This window comes from Phacochoerus africanus, chromosome 11 (assembly GCF_016906955.1).
Source record: "Phacochoerus africanus isolate WHEZ1 chromosome 11, ROS_Pafr_v1, whole genome shotgun sequence".
Lineage (NCBI taxonomy): Eukaryota > Metazoa > Chordata > Mammalia > Artiodactyla > Suidae > Phacochoerus > Phacochoerus africanus.
The window spans coordinates 113,806,179-113,820,043 of record NC_062554.1 but is presented as its reverse complement, the minus strand read 5'-3'; the positions used below and the strand labels follow the sequence as shown (position 1 = coordinate 113,820,043).

The 13,865-nt window shown below is 35.2% G+C and overlaps 1 protein-coding gene and 1 long non-coding RNA gene across 8 annotated transcripts in view; one reads left to right on the top strand and one right to left on the bottom strand.

Moving 5' to 3' along the window:
* Positions 1 to 13,865, bottom strand: part of DNM3 (dynamin 3) — a 542,059-nt gene that overhangs the window by 266,215 nt on the left and 261,979 nt on the right. The window lies entirely within an intron of this gene.
* On the top strand, positions 5,862 to 12,255 carry LOC125110584 (uncharacterized). Of its 2 annotated transcripts, XR_007130671.1 has the most exons (4): positions 5,862 to 6,423; positions 8,590 to 8,663; positions 10,214 to 10,330; positions 11,876 to 12,255. It is a non-coding gene; the product is annotated as an uncharacterized LOC125110584 (long non-coding RNA). The 2 variants fall into 2 exon arrangements; XR_007130670.1 differs by having other exon boundaries at positions 5,881 to 6,423; positions 10,214 to 12,255.

The following is a 13,865-nucleotide window of genomic DNA, read 5'->3' as shown; positions in this document are numbered from 1 at the left end:
TTGGAGAAAAATCTACCTTTCATGGTTATTGGATTACATTATGTCACATGTGAAAAACTCTAGCACAGAGGCTTGGTATAAAATAAGTGACCCCCCCCCCAAAAAAAAAAGTGGCATCAAAAAGAAAACAGGGAACAGTTCACTTTCCTTTCTCTTCAGCTTCTGCACTGCAGTCCTCAGTGTCAATGAAGTTATGTAATCTCATTCTGCATGGCAAACTGAAGCAATTTTTGGTTGATTAAAATGCAAATAAGTGCTCTTATAAAGATATGTGATTAATACTCAATTGAAACACATAAATAAATTTTCAGCATGCATTAAAATTTATACACCATGTGCTTTTGTTTGTCTATAAAGGTAAAGCAACTTCCCATGGTGACATGCATAGAAGTATTTTAACATGGTCTCATATATCCCTTAAATTCTCTAGAGAATGAACAGAATTGGGAAGCCAGTAAAGGCATCTATAATATTCTCAACTAAACAGATTTATGTTAAATTGAATTCCTTTAGCACTTCATATAATTTGTATTTCCCTCTGGATAAACCAAAAGATTATAAAGCCTAAAACACAGATACTGTGCCATGTATTATGCAGGTATGTCTCCCATCACTTAAAGACTCGGAACCTCTATAATGACTTACTGCATTATTGCAGGTATTCTGGTTAAAGCAGAAAGCTCTCCGCATGAATATACAGAGCCAATATGCTTTGCTAGCACCTCCAGCCACAGAAAGGATACCTTTTCTACCCCTGCAAAATGGGGTTTCTGAGTCTTAATGTGATGCACTTACAGATTTTTTTTTCCTTTTTGCTATCATGCATGCTCGTTTCTGAGTTGTACTAAGGAAATAAACTAGTGGTGTTGCCAAAAGACATCAGGAGTCAATATTCTAAAATTGTCAGTGACCCCAGGACACCGTATTTCTCTCGTCCAAGTGAGCCAACACTCATTTTAAAGTCGGATTATAACGTGGAATTCGATGAGAGTTCATAGCACATAGCATTCAGATGATGCTTGTCAGCTTTTGGGGGTTGAAGCAGGCAAAAAACTGCATTCCTAGTACGCCTCTCACTTAAAATCTCCCTGAAAAGGCCAGCACCAATTTTCCAATCCCTTCATCTTGTCTCCCCCTAAAGATGTTAAGACAGTGCTTCAAATTTTACTGGAGTCATAAATCATATATTTACCTTCATGCGACTGGTTTTCAATAGGGCCAGAGTTTGTAAGGTTTGTCGGCCGGATGTATTATGTTACTGAAATATAGAAATGGCTGCTGTGCACGCCACTGGTTAGTAAAACTCAAAGACATAACTTTATCTTTCTCAATTGATTTGAGGAAAGAACGTTCATAAAATATATACTGCTATTGGTGAGGGGCTGGTTTCTAAATAAACAGATTCAGCAATGGAAATTCTAGAGACACACAAAACAAAACATGCATTAGTAAATGTAGGTTTTAAAATCAACTCTCTCACAATGTTTGCCTTTTGCAAGCTTTTTGAAGACTGTAAAATCAGTTGTATTAAGCTTATGATTTATAGCTGTTCTAATCTAACTTCTTTTTTAGTTGCTGAAAAAAAATCTGTTAACTCTTTTGGACTATTTCTCCTCTATTTTACAGCCTCTGATGTTGCATCTCTGGCTAAGAAGGCACTTCACTGCAGTGACCTGAAGGCAGCCATTTGTTTGAGAGTCAGGGAAGGAGAGAAAAGGGAAAAGCTTTGCTACAACAAATCTCCCAGTCTTTTCAGGCCCTGACAATACAGGAAATTGACTGGCAATTAGAAAACAGCATTGCCTCCAATTAAAAAAAAAAAAAGTGCTAATCCACACAACATGAAGTCAAACTAAGTGGGGCTATCTTCCCTAATTTGCAATGAACTGGGGTCAACTAGATTTTTATCTCAAATACAAAGTGGGAAGGAGAAAACAACAAGAGAGGAAATGCCACATCTTGGTTAGATCCTGCTTTTCACACAAGATTATATGACCGATAGCTACACAGGATGCTTCCAGAAGATTAGAAGGCCAAAAATAAGCAAGGAAATATGGCCAGCCCAATATTCGCAATTACTTCTGGGGAAAAAAAAAAAGCACAATCTAATACATAACTACAGTATATATAATGTTAAAATTGCACCATGTTTTCCATTTAAGATAATAAATAAGACAGCTTTAATTCTTGAATTACTATCATGATACAAGTTTGATCAGAAACCAAAGGCATACTATGTAGCCTTTACTCATTCTTTGGATAGTTGACTGAATGTATTACTGAATAGTTTACTTTAGGCTAGTTAAAGTATAAAAACATCTTTCCTGCCTTCAATTAACATACTCTATTTGGTGGGAAAATCCAAATATGTGAAATAATAATAACATTTTAGTACAAAACTAAAAGAAGGCAGCAGATAACTGACATATTATAACAGGAAATGTAAGTGCTATAGCATTCAGTAGGGGAAAACATTTATCTATGTGGGCTGACAATATGCTTCTGAGCACACACCTCTGAATTAGAAAAAAGTTGAGTTTTGCCGCTTACTGTAATTCCACAAAGTAATATGCTTAACCTCGCTGACCCTCAATTTCATCATCAATAAAATGGGACTGTTGATAAAACTTAGCCCACAAGGTTATTATAAGAAATGGATAGAGTGTATGTAAAAGGTTTTTTTAATCTGTAAAGAAGCTATAAAATGAGCTTTGAGAAGGGGGTAAAAGAAATCACACCAAACTGTTGCCATTAATTTGAAAAAGCAGAGAAGGTTAGGAGATTGGAGGGAAAGATGATTAACTTTGTCTTCACATCTTTTCTATTATTTAACTTTTATAATGCCCATGTACTAATCTTATAACAAAACAAAACAAAAAGCTGTATAAACACTATCTGAACTACGCATACAATGATGTCACAAAAGACTCTAGTTGCAAACAGTAGTTACAAGTACAAAGAAACAAGACTCAGTCCTGGTTTCGATGTGAGAATTTCTAAAGGAAATCAATCTGACTAGGAACCATAAGGTTGTGGGTTCGATCCCTGGCCTCGCTCAGTGGGTTAAGGATCTGGCATTGCCATGAGCTGTGGTGTAAGTCACAGAGGAGGCTCAGACCCTGCGTTACTGTGGCTGTGGTGTAGGCCAGTGGCTACAGATCCAATTCGACCCCTTGCCTGGGGACCTCCATATACCATGGGTGTGGCCCTAAAAAGAAAAGAAAAAAAAAATTATGCCAAGCTTGGGAACGATAACCAACTAAAACAGTGTTTTCCTTCCATGGCATTTTTAAAAAGAGCAAATTTTGTAGTCACTCACCAAAAACCATCCACTGCTTCAAACAATCACTTTGGTCAATACATTTTGAAATAACCAAGGTAAATAACATTAGGCACGTCTCAAAGGCAAGTCTTTGTCGTGTCTAACTTTGCTTTTTAGAGCCCATCACATTTTAGAATTTAACTAATAATTTACAGACAGAGAAAATCCTCAGGCCACTTCCAAGCAAATGACAAGGGCTTTCCATAAATGCATGGCAGACTTTTTAGATTGAACTTGATCATAGATTACCATTCCTAACAGAAGTAAGTATGAGCAAGCTCTTTGAGGGCAGGAATATCTTCTTAATCTTAATGCCAGTCCCTGGCACTGTGACTAGCACATGAGTAGGCAACAATAAACATCTGTTGAACTATTTGGAAGAAAAATAACTCTAAAACACTGTTCACTCTGAAGCCCAGTGAGATGGGCATATATGCCAACGGCAACACAACTTTTACAATTGCTTTTATAGAAAAATCACTTGATATGCTTCAAAAGCAGGAAAGATAAGGATAAAATTGAGTTTCTTACATAAAGTGTCATAAAAAACCCCTATTTGAGAAAGAAGTTTTTCCTATATTTGAAAAAAGTATAGATATGTGAACTAAAATAAAATCATGGAGCGGGCTGATCAGAATCACCCATTTGTTTTACTGAAAATTTCCAAGGCATGTTTCATCAATACAAACAGAAGAGGCCAGAGGAAAGGTTTTCACTATTTGTGGCTGAAACAAGCCCACACCTGAAATGCTGGATTCTTAACTGACTATTGTTCCACTGGCTTGTGGCTCTTCTATGGTGATCTGTGAATAAACATATAGATATTTAAAAAGAACAGAAGTTGGTATCCACATGTAATAAGCCTATTATATGCTATGTAGTCACACGTTAATATTTCCAGTATTATGTCATACTGTAAAGCAGGAACAGAGAAAAAAAAGAAGTTGAGGCATACTGGGCTGGCCCAACCACTGTGGAATAGGCCCTGAAGACACAAGCTTGGAAGCAGTGATACAGTGATCTGAGATAATCCCTCTGAATTTCCAGTGATGATTTAAATCTTTCTATGAATGATGTACCTAATGTTAATCTCTTATTTCCATCCTAAACTGCTGGATAATTCATTTTTATCTTACTTAATCTTCCTCTCCAGGTAAGCAGGACTTGTAATAACTTTTGAACCCTTTAATGGTATGTTCATTCAAAAGAAGACATTTAATGAAAACGAAAGCCATAAGACAGGTCTCACTTGAAGCCTTTTGAAATATTCAACACCATGTATTTAAAAGAGATTTTTCTGCTTCTAAAAAGTGTTGCAGAAGGTCAGTAGAAATGAATTGCTTTGGCTATCATTCTTTAAAGAGTTTTAGGTTTTTTTAGTTTGGATACTCAAATCAAATTTGGAAGCTACCTAGGAATTTTCTCACATTTTGATTTATGGCAGGGCAATTAATCAAGCTCCTGTTTGAGGCAACTCGAATTTCAATCAGAACACTATGGAGGGAAAGTCAGAGACCTGTACACTCAGAATATTCAACAGTATATATAATGAAAACAACAACAAAAGAAGAAAATTAGTTGTCAGTGGGCTGATATGGTACAACCTTTGGTCAAGCGGTTCTTGGCAAATTTCAACAGATTTAGTTAACTGGCGATAAAACTAAGCAGCAGAATACTATTGAAATGAAACAAAAGTAGTAACACAGAAACAGGAATTACTAGTGAAAAACAGTGCTGTACCTAATAGCATGGATCTACCAGAGGCAATTTGTTAGGAGACCAGGGTCATTATTTCACAGAGGAGGCTTGAAATCCAAACTTTTACATTTCTTTAGGTCAAGCTATATAGCACAGCATTTGGAGAGCCAGCCAAAATCGCTGAGGGAAACGAGGAAGGCCACATGTGGAACTAATTACTCATGGAGAGGCCATGACAAAGAACATTTCTCCAGACTTTTCATGGGGGCTTCACTTTCAGGAAGTTGCTATAATTACTGTTCAAGTCTAGAGCAGCCTGCAAGCCGCTGACAGATCCAACAGACAGGAGGAGGAGGGAAAGAGAGAGAGAGAGGGGGAGAGGGAGAAAGAGGGAGAGAGGGAGAGAGGGAGAGAGAGAGAGAAAGAGAGAGAGAGAGAGAGGAAAAAAAAAAAAAAATGAACTTATCTGCCCTTTCTGACGAGTGAAATACCAGAAAATAAAGTACCACAAGAAAGCTCAAAAAGGTTTCCAAATGAGCCCTGGCTTCCAGTGTTCAACTTTCTGTTTACTTTTTTATCTACCCTCTATCTTCAAATTGCTTTTCTAGCCTGGATCGGACAGCAAATTTGTACTTCTACACTAACTCACTTTCAGTTGGCCACAGCAGAACTGTACATCTCGACTCTTTTTTTTTTTTTTTTTTTTTTACAGCTTTTCCATACTGGGGCCCACTTCCTGCCCAGTTGAGGAAAAAAATCTGGCCTGAAGATGAAATGACTGCTTAACATTACACTAAAACATCTGGTACCATTTTATGCACAGACCCATGTCTGAGAGCAGGCGATTCTAGCGGTCTCTCCAGCGGCACAGCGCATACCCAAACCTCCCCAGGGTGACATCATCCCATATATGGACTCTCCAGCCCAGCCCTCCCCCTTTTCCTGGTCCTAAATTCATTGCCAGTTCCCCAGTCTGCAGCAAATGTGCCACGTCAAGACTGGAAATCACAGCCCTTGAGTCTCAGTCAGGGCAGCAGAATTCAGGGGGGGAAGCTGAATGCAACCCCTGTTGCAGGAAGGGAGGCTTTTCCCAAAGACCGGGAGAGGATTTTAAGTACATAGATGGAAGCTTCTGGAGATCCTGCTCCGTCGCCCCAGTGTTCAGACTACCTGTTCAGGACAATGCCGTTGTACAGTAGTCTGCACATTGGTTAGACTGGGCAAGGGAAAGCAACGCCATGGACAGCTGGGGACAAAAGTTGCTGTTTCCAAGGAGAAGACATTTGTTTGCTCCTTTTTTGAATCTCATATCCAGTGTTTTTCTTCACAGGTTTTGCACACTAGGGACCAGGACGCCCTCGGGGACACTGCCGAGAAAGGACTGCTCGAGGGAAGACCTGTGGGTAAGGCCTTCTTGACTGCTCACCTGGGCTGTGACCAGGAGAACCTAGGTGGGGAGCCAATGATTTGCTTTCACATGCAAGAGAAGCTGAGGTATATGTGTGAGGGATAGCCCTGCATTTAGTTTTAAAAGAGCAATAATGTGTGGTACATAGAGATTTACTAGATGTTATTCAACTTCTGAAAAATTTAAGTCAAGTATTGTCTTAAGGTGAAAGGTTTTCCCACTTCAGAATGAAATATGAAAGGTCTCCAAACACTTAAGAATAATTTGATGAGGTGAGTTTTGAATTGTTGAAGTTAGTAATACAGACACCTAAAAACTTATCTGGATGAGTGCTGTAATATAACTCTTAACATCCCAGGATTGAATCCATTTTGCCTCAAAGTGAAGAATATGTGCTATTTTTTAAATGCTATATGAACAGTGCTTTTCTTAAATTTTAAATATTAGGAATAATAGTGCCTAACAATAAAAGAAAGAAGCTGCCAGGTTTTTGCCTACCAGACAATTCAGATGGGACTGGTCCAGAAAACAGCACCAATCCAAAACTTATTGAGTCAGCAACCAAATAAATCAGGGAATAGAAACCTCTATCTTCTGATAGTCCCAATATATATCTCTGTATTACATTTTTTAAAAATCCAAGAACGGCGGATAATCGCTGGTCAGCTGAGTCCTCGTGGCTGTATTTTACAATGCATCTATTTCTCGGAGCACTTAAAATGATAAGGTACTTTGTCTAGAAACCCACTGATAAAAAAGGAATTTGTAAACGAAAGCAAAGTTTTCTTTGGTCAGTTTCCAGCTGTCCTGGGGGTGAAGGAGGGTGGGAGAGGGGGAGGAAGATGGGAGGGAGGAAAACCCTCAAGTTGAATGAAATCCCAATAGAGAGAATAATAGAGAAAGTCTGGGTTGCAATACGATCCATGCTGAACTTTAGAGACGGGTCCCTTAAAGAAAGTTCTGGAAAAAATGTTACTGCCTCAGCCTCTATTTATATCTACCCTCAAAACAATTCTATATAATGAAAATGGCTGTTCTATAGGCCTTTGTGAAAAATGAAGGTAAACCTCTTTTGTCCTCTTTTAATTCTGTAAAGTTACACTGGTTCCTTAACACATCATTTTCTAAAGCACACATTTTGCCACAATTCAGAAATTTTCACAAGTTCTCTTTGGCAAAATATTTTCTTACCAAAGGTTCCCCAAGTTATCTTTTGGTCAAAGAAATTTATTTTAAAAATTACTCCTCTGATCATTTCAAAACTGGTACAAAGAACATAAAAGTTTTATTTTATTCATGGTTTTTAGTTAAAATATAAAATGAAAGGATTTATTTTAGCTATTGTCTCCATTTAGATGATAGAATAATGTCATCCCTTTTTTTTTTTCCTATTGTCCCTTGGAAACTTACATATTAATTATTTTTAATAGAACAAATGAGATTTTAAAAATCTACTCTTCACATAGGAAAACTGAAAAAAAAAAAAAACTCAGATAACCTTAAGGAAGCTTATTTTTCAAGAAATATGTTTTTCCTACTTGATACAGTTACTAAAGAAAATAGCTATAAGGTACTTTGGCAATATTTAAGATTTCTCAAATATTGGAATTCTATTCAGTTTTTTGCTCCATAGAAATGACTGAATTTCCCCACTTGCTTTCATTTCATGTATGTTTCACTTACATGTCTTTTTTCATAGTAAGTGGCCCTTTTGTTTCAAAGAAACTAACCCACCACCACTGGTTCCTCAGCTATTTTCTCCCTTAGGATGACTTTTAGTCTAGAGACAGAGGGGAGCGGAGGGCGTCCTTGGCGTAAGTACAGGAGTAGGAACATAAGAATGAACTTGCAGAGGGGTAGCCGAGAAGCCCCTGCACGTTCTCCCTGGAGTTCTGACTACCCATTTTTGATGCAAACTTTTAATAAATGAGAAGGAACAGTACTTATTTTTCAACTGTATGAACTAAATTAAAAACCAAAAGTAAAAGCTCACGTTAAAAACTACTGCTGACTGAAGGAAGGATGGTAGTTTATGCGCCAGTATATATACCAACATGTATATACATGTGTCGTAAATAACTTTATCTATTTCTAGGATAATTAGAATAATGTTTAACTTTATTTTGATATTACTTTATAAGGAAATATACAAATATTTTAGGGATCATGGGATCTATTCCAGAGGAAACTAACCAACAATGAATATCTTCAACTAAAACCACCCTGGATATGATGGTAAGTGTTGGTATTAAAATTAAATATTGTACATCGTCAGAAAAACACAACTGCTTGCAAGGCCTGTCCAAACTGTACTTCATAGAAACTCAGTACTATTTTGCATTTTAGTGCATGGTGATTGATAAATTAGACTAGATGCTGAATTATAAGAATTTTTTTTCCACTAAGCTTCAACATAATCATTTGTTAATTGGAAAAGGATCAATATGAAAATGTTTATTTACATTTTCAACTCCCATCCCTTTTTTAAGCCATAGATCTCAAAACCAAAGAAAGTTTATTTACAATGGGACAAAATTTCACACTGATCACTTTCTTAAAATCAGTCAATTGGTTTAAAGCCCTTCCTGCTTGGCATTTGAGCTTTTGGCAGAGATAATGTGTTTATATTTTTTAAAAACCAAAATAGACTACCTACCCCCACTTCTCACCCTACAGACCACCCACGTTTTTCACTCTGTGGGAAAGGGTTCAGGCACAAAACTAATGAAGGAATTTTCTCCCCCCTCCCTGTCTTCCCTTCCCACCCCCGACCCCTGGTGAAGTCTTAAAGATATTATACATGAAATAAAAAGAAAATACAACTTGATAATGTAAAAAACTTCACTCATCCACCAGCGTCCATCATTATTAAAGAGAAGCCAAAGCTTTTGTTTATTCTACAAGAGATTTGCTCTTTAAAAACAACCCACTGTCCTCTTCTCTAAGGAGACTATCCCACCCATCTCAATAATATCTAAATAATACATAAGAGATCATCTCTCATAAATTGTAGCTTAAAATAGCTAGAAGTCAGTCTTTAACCTAAGAGAAGGCAGGAAATTCCTCAATAAAGATTGAAACTTTCTTACTTAGTTTCTTCTGTCTTTTTAATGTTGTGTGCTACAAATCATGTAGATAGAAATATTTACCTATTTTGTGAAGATCTCAAGATTTTTATCAGTTTTAATAAATAGAGATAATGAAGTAAATTAAGGAAAATAATTAAATCTTAATTTTGAATTTCCTGAATTGTGACAGCCAGTTTCCTGGAGTTTCTTTGGTATAATTTTGCTGTAGAAGGCTTAGAAAATTATTCTTTTTTAACATTTCTCTCTTAAAGTAATAAATAAAAGAAAGAAGTAAGGAATAGTAACCATATTAAAAATTACATGGTATGATAATAATATAAATAGCCCATTTATATTTCAGCTAGTATTTTCAGTGATGATGAATTAATATTCATTGTGTCGTTTAGAAAATAGAAAAAAATCTTAAATGCTTTTTAAGTTTTCTACATTTTTAAAAAGCTTAGAGGCAAGTTCAACAAAAACAAAAATTTATGTATGCCACATAATTTACTAAAATTGTGTTTTTAAAATCTATTAGAAACATAAATTGTCCAAAAGTCTGATGAATAAAATAAAATCACTTTTCAGCAAGAATTCTCCCCCTGAAAAGCAGTTATGGTTTTTCAGGCTCAAATATATTGGGGTATCTTTGTTTAATAGAACTGTTTCATATTAAAGGATAACATAACTCACAAATATTTTTCTCTGTTTTTTCAGGTTGCATGCACCATTCCTTTAATTGAACAGAGTTAACTGGATCAAATTATTTATGGGAAAGAGAGGGAAAGCCATACAGAATTATAGTAACTTTAAATTTCCACCGATATTCTCTTTGTAAGTGAATCACTTCATACACATTTTCTGTTGCACTGAATGCAGCAACAATAACTAGTTTCTTAAGGTATTTGTTTTTGCATACTTTGGCCTTGTAATTATTTAAGTAGCAGCCAAGTTTACTGATGTTTTTGGTTCTGTCAAGGAAAAAAATAAGTCCTCTACTCAGAAGTGATGACCAGAAACAGAATCAACATTTATTTTTTGAAATTAAACAAATAAATGGAAAGTTGCATTGATCAACTCTTTCTTAAAACTGTACCATATCTAATCACTACATAAAAGTTCAGATGTGTAGAAAACTGTCTTTAGTCTCTAAAAACTATTTTGCGTTCTATAAACTTTCTATTTGCTATTTTCTCAGAATTCTGCAATTAAAGGGAAATAACAAACTATGCGTTTTCCTTAAAATTCTTAGGAAAAAATCCCTAAGTCCATACTCCTTAGACGATAAGGTTTTGTTTTGTTTTTTTAAAAAATTCCATTTATTGGCATTTTGACTACCTGGATATTTTATTTTTTAAAGGGCAGGAGGATTTGTTAAATATCGCTTCTATATGAATTGATCATTTATATTAAAACAACCAATGGAATTATCCTCGACTCACCAGAATTAAATTTTCTGACTGTATATTTAACACCATTAACTCTTTCTTATATGAATTATAAGGAAATTATCCAAAGGGTCTAGTTTTGCTTTTTTGGACATGAAATGAAATTTCCTCTTCTGTGTTTAAGATATTATTTTGTACTACATTACACTAACAATGTCCAAAATGCATTGTGAGCATCCCTGTGGGTAGCAACTTTTTAGTTTTTATCCTTTTTTTTGACTCATGGTACAGCCCTGTAGTTAACTAAGAGGAGGAGAACTTAAACTCACAACTGCTCTTTATTTGGTTTTCACATCCATACTTAAAAATTTGGCATTAAAAAGAATATGAGAAATTTAAATAAGTTCCTCTTGCTTAATAAAATATTGAAAAAAATACAACCCCTTGTAAAATTCCCACCATCGAGGCATGAGATACCAAAGTCTGCTAGTTGAATTGTCAAATACATTAGGCTCATTAATTACTTTGAGAATGGATGACGTTTCCATGCAAATGACAAGTTTCTTTTTCATGAGCAAGGTTGTGGTACTTATCTACTGCAAGAACCATGTATAAACATAGTCTTTATCTTTAACTTCAGTTTCAAAATATGCAGAGTTTTTACGAAGAGGAAAAACATCTGGTTCAATTACTCTGAACTCTGACTGCATGTGGGCCAGTAGTTATATGAATTGGAATTAAGAATAAACCTTATGTTTAGTTTGGGGTTTTTTTTTTTTTTTTGGTTGTTTTTTCCTTAACATTTCAATGTGAGTTTTCTGTTATGTCAATTATCCATGTTAGTACATTGGAACAAATGTATAAGTGTACTTTCTGAATAAAGTTAAAAGTCTAACTTGTTTTTAGTTCTATAATGTTTTAATGTTTAATTCTATTGTGTGTTTTTCTCCCTTTCCCCTGACCCTCCAAAATCACCAAATCTGGAAAACAGACTGATTGTATCTGCCCATGACCAAAGGAAACCCGAAGGAACCAAGGGCCTGGCTGGACGGAGTTGTCATGTGTCTGCCTGTCTACACTTGCTGTGCAGAACATCCGCTCACCTGTACAGCAGGCACAGACAGGCAGTCACATGACAACCCAGCCTGAAAGACAACCAGCCATTGAAAGAAAGCAGCCCTCACACCATAGCATCTACACCAAGAGCTACAACCAAAATGAGGGATGTGGGGGCCTGGGGTTTTAATCTGTTGGTTTCTTAACTCGTATGTATTATTATTATTATTTTCTTTTGATTCAAATATTGAAACCCACCAAAAGTAAAGTGAGTGGTGCTTATGAAATATAATAAAACCCATTTCTGAAAATGTTCCTGTGCTTTCTATAGTTCTCTTTTCCTAATTGTTGTCAGTAAATTATTACCCTTGACATTTATTGTACACAGCTTTGCAGCACCCCATAATAAATATAACAAAATAATGTAACTTCAGTCTGATGCTTGACAAAGAGTAGGTGATTCTAATAATTCTACTCCAATTCAGTTTAGCTTTCTTTATGGTGACTTCTTGTTTACAGATTTGAAAAAAACATGATATTCACATTGATTACAATAACTCAAAAATGATTGTAACATTGAAACATCACTTAGTATACAAGAACATAACACACGAATATAGGCACATATATATACATATATATATATTCACCAAGAACTATGGTTCCTATAAAATACTAATATATAAATTGTCAATATCTGACATTGTATACATTTTTAGCAAATAAAACAAAATCCAGAACCATTTTTTGTTACTGTTTTTAAGAGAAAGAGGAAGGGAAAAAAAAAAGAGCCAAGGGGTAATATTTCAAGGGATTATGTATTTTGAGTTAAACTCTCCTGGTTTGGCTCTGGGTAAAACATAGTTAGAAGAGTATTTCCAACATAATTTTCAAATGTATCAGGATAGTTTGCTTCTCTTCTTTTGATATATAGAAAGCTGAAACTGAAGCTTTAATATTTCCAAGTGTCATGATGCACATGGATTTATTACTGCCATTGTTTCATTAAGAAGGAACTACAATTCTAAGGGTGGAATTTACGGGGCCAATGCATTCACTTAGAATACATGGTCCTATTCACTGGAAACTTTCAAATCCTTGAAATGTTTAGACTGTTCAATAATTTTCAAAAAAAAAAAAAAAAACAAGGAAAGGGATTAATGGATATGTAGTGTATATTTTCCCATATCTTTTGAGGAAACGTCCAAACTTCAGTTTACATATTGTGAACTATCAGAGTGAAATAACCAGGGTTTGCTTGTTTATATGAATATTTCAAATACTCGAGGGTAAATAGTGGGGAGATGGGTAAAATTAGAAATTTGTCAACCTTGATTTGGTTCACTAAAATGTTTTAACTTCAGTACTTAAAATTAATTTTCATCTTTCTTAGAAAGATTCTAGTCAAGCTTTAAAAAATGTTGCATGATACTATCCAAAATTTTGGTTTTTTTTTAATCTAACTAAACACTTCAAGTTTATATTTTCGACTAAAGCAAATTTATTATTCAGATATTTCAGTTTTAAAATGAGAGATTTTGTCCTAAGGCTAAAATCTCCACAAGGTTCAAAATTTCTACTATTATATATGATATTTTACCAAACCTGTTGTTTTAAAACAACCACCACCACCACAACAGTGACTGGGTAAAACTAATAAGTAAAAATATGATTAGGGCTAAAACCTTACATTTAACAATCTGGCCTAAGGAAATAAGTCACCTGCTAAAATATCCTACTGCAAAACACACTGTGCACTGAAGGTGTTTACCTTAAATAAGAGTCCCATGACTAGCGATAAAGTCCTAAACAACAGTTCACAAAATGTAAAATATAAACAGGAAGACAATTTTAAAATGTCTCACAGAATATTTGCAGAGTATCACTCAATTTTAAACGCTTTATGTAACCTGTAGCAAATGCCT